Source organism: Petaurus breviceps, unplaced genomic scaffold (assembly GCF_028583685.1).
Source record: "Petaurus breviceps papuanus isolate PSGF00001 unplaced genomic scaffold, PetGlider_PUasm1.0 185, whole genome shotgun sequence".
NCBI classification, from domain to species: Eukaryota; Metazoa; Chordata; class Mammalia; order Diprotodontia; family Petauridae; genus Petaurus; species Petaurus breviceps.
In genome coordinates, this window is record NW_027185797.1 from 12,067,224 (window position 1) to 12,070,809 (window position 3,586).

Consider the following 3,586-nt stretch of genomic DNA (forward strand, 5'->3'; position numbering starts at 1 on the left):
ACCTGAGAAGTGACTAAAGCTTTTCTTTACCTTAGGTGCATTAGAATAATAGTCTCAGAGGCAGATGAAATCAGAACTGTCCCAGGGTCACTCATTTCAGTCTCCATGGAGTAATATCTCATCTGAGCCTTACCTACTCAGATTTATAGGAAATGGTTTCCAACTGTATTGTCATCCTAGAAAATTTACACACACTCATCTGTGTTCTATATGGCAGGGTGTCTAGGAAGAGCTCATCAAAGTACAAACAAATGAGCATCCAACAAAGAAATGGTCGGGGAAATAGTGAGCCCTTATTTTTTTTAGTAGTTTCTACAACAGGGAAACTTTTCTGGGTCATAGACCCCTGTGGTAGTCTGATGTAGTCTATGGATCCTTCCTCAGAATAATGTTTTTATGTGCATAAAATTAAATGCATAGGATTACAAGAGAAACCAAGTAGATTGAAATAAAAATGTAAGTTTCCCATCCAAGTCTACTGACCTCCCTGGGGTTATCTAAATAATAATAATGATAACAACATCAATAACATTTCTATAATGTCTACTATGGGCCAGGCAATGTGCCCTTTATAAATTTCATCTTTATAAATTTATAAATAGAATTAACCTTTATAAATATCATCTCCTTTGATCCTCACAACGACACTGGGAGGTAGATACTATTATCTCCTTTTAACAGGTGAGGAAACTGAGACAAATAGAGATCATGACTTACCCAAGGTCACATAGATAGTACATATCTCAGACTGGATTTAAACTTAGGTCTTCCTAACTCCAGACCCTGAATCCTGTCCACTGCACCATCTATTTGCCTATATCAGACTCACTTACTTCATACCATGCTTAGCACTGCATCACTCAAAGTAAAAACTTATTAAATGCTTTTGAGGATCATCCATAACCCTCCTTGTGAAGTATGCTATCCATCCCTAAATATCCCTTACTATACATAGTGTTCATATTCTTTTCTCTTGACTTCAGGAGAGGAAGGAGAGTACAAGTGATGAAACAAACAAAAACAAAAAAAACAGAACCCATTTCACTGGAAAGGTCAATACAATGGAATAGCCTAATGTCTTTTCATTAAAAAAAAAACTCTGTGTGGTGATGATTTTGGTTTAATATTTATCAAGAACTCCCACTCTCCTCTGTCCTGTCACTAGACTATTCCCAAAATCTCCTGGAATGACTAAAACTCTTTCTGCTTTTTTAACTAATTCCAGAATAAAGAACAATTTTATTATCTGCCATCTTGTTCTCATAACTAACAACTCTACTAGGCAAAAACATTTCATCAACTTTGTTATGAATCTGTAAATCATTACTTCTGAAAGTAATAATTCTAAATAATTTTAATTCTAATTCTAATCATAATTCTAAAAGTAAAAACTGCCCTGTCGGTAGTTGCCAGGAGAGTAGGACCATAGCATTTAAAGATGGAAAACCCTCCTCATTTTCAAAATGATGAAATTGAGACCCAAAAATGTTCCATGATTTCCTTAAGGTCACGTGGCAAATTAGAGGAAGATATGGAATCAAAGCCCATGTTCCTCTGACTTTCTAAATTACATCTAATGATCCTTGTGTAATATCACTCTGTGTTCCTTCCTTTTCCAGAGAGGAGGAAAACATTAGTGTAGATATCAAGTATTTCTCCCCAGGAGAAGTCAATAGTTGAACACCAAGGAACTGGTTTAGTTAAGCAGCATCAGTCTTGCTCCAGATTTCAGTCATCAAAAGTTTTATAGCATTTGTTACAACTTTCCTTTGTGGGAAAAATTTGATGGTGTCAGCTCAAAGCCTGCTATCAGGAAGTATAATATGCATTAAAATGCTAAAATGAAAACTCTCCATCTACACATAACTGAATCTTAAAAATATTCATCATCTACTTCTCTAACCATGATTTTATAGGTCATCTGTTTTTGAAAACTGTCTAAAAACTATGTACATCATTTGTGGGCTAAAATAATGGGATTGTGGCTGACCAAAAACTCTCTTTTTTTCTCATTCTCTTTTATGCTTCCATTTTCTTGCTGAGCAATCAAGAAAACTTTATTTACAAGTTGCTTTTTACATGTGTTTTCCCCTCTTGAATTCTCACAAGCCTTCTTCAGAATTAGCTTGCATCACTATATCCTTTGTTTTAAAAAGAAAAAACAAGAAGACTGTGTCCCTTCTATTTTTAATGTATGTTGACATCTCTTCATCTTCTCTTTAAAAAAGGAGTGATCAAAAGAAAAAAATGTCAAACATTAACAGTCATGGGGAAAATGTCACTAATAATCAGAGAAAATACATAAAAACAGTTGTCTTACCTCACACCCATCAAATTATCAAAGAGGATAAAATATGGAAATAGTTGATGTTGGGAAGACTGTGGTAGTTCAGGCATTAATTCACCACTGGCTGAGCTGAGAATTCCAATTCTCCATTGATTATCCCTAATTCTTACTGTTAAACCAACCCATTTTGTTTTCTAATCATCTTTTTCTTTATTTAAGTACTTTATACTGTTTTTTTCCAGTTCAGATGCCTCTTTGACATGTTACATGCCTACTCTTTCACTCAGTTGTCAGTGATCTTTCTAAAAGTCAGCTGTGACACTATGGCCCCAATAAAAAAGCTGCAGTGGCTCCCTATAACCTCCAGGATCATATATAAAATCCTCTGTTTGGCTTTAAACTATTTCCAATCACTTAATTAAGGAAAGACAGAATGAGTTAATGACTAGTAGTACACTTGCTTTGGAGGAAGAGAGGCATGGGTTCTAATACCACTTCCTATACATATTTGCTGTGGGACCCTGGTCAAGTTGGTTAACTCCTCAGTACTCCAGGCAACTCTTAAGACTATAATCTGAAGACCAATTTCCAATTGGCATCAGTAGAGGGAATTTCCACACTGTGATTTCCCCACACTGAAAAAATATTATAGGTACAGACTGGATAATAATAGCTTAGCAAACATTTTAATCCAATTCAATGCTCACTTCAGCAGCATACATGCTAAAATTGGAACCATACAACGAAGATAAACATGACCCCTGCACAAAGATGACAGGCAAATTTGTGAAATATTCCATATTTTTTGATTGCATATTTCTTACAAGGATTTTGTTTCTTTTTTCCCCACAGGGGAGAGGGTAGGAGAGAAAACAAATACTTGCTAATTGAAAATATAAAATTTAACTTTAAAACCACATAAATCAATTCAAACATTTATTAAATGCCTGCTGTATGTCAGGTCCAGGAAAACTAGGTAACAAAGTGGATAGAGCACCAGCCTGGAATCAGGAAGACATCTTCCTGAGTTCAAATCTGACCTCAGACACTTAGTAACTGTGTGATCCTAGGCAAATCATTTAACCCTGTTTACTTCAGTTTCCTCCTCTGTGAAATGAGCTGGAGAAGAAAAAGGCAAATCACTCTAGTATTTTTGCCCAAAAAAAATGAAGTTATGAAAAGTCAAACCCAAATGAACAACAAAGATGCCAGGCACTGTACTATGTCTTAAGGATAGAAAAATCAGAGGAAAAAGGAAGGAAAGAAGGAAGGAAGGAAGGAAGGAAGGAAGGAAGGAAG

General features: G+C 35.4%; 1 non-coding gene across 1 annotated transcript; it reads left to right on the top strand.

Annotated features, from left to right (window-relative positions):
* The first annotated feature begins 2,986 nt into the window (after window positions 1-2,986).
* Window positions 2,987-3,093, top strand: LOC138162006 (U6 spliceosomal RNA). The gene has a single exon (XR_011168516.1). It is a non-coding gene; the product is annotated as a U6 spliceosomal RNA (small nuclear RNA).
* The last annotated feature ends 493 nt before the right edge of the window (window positions 3,094-3,586 follow it).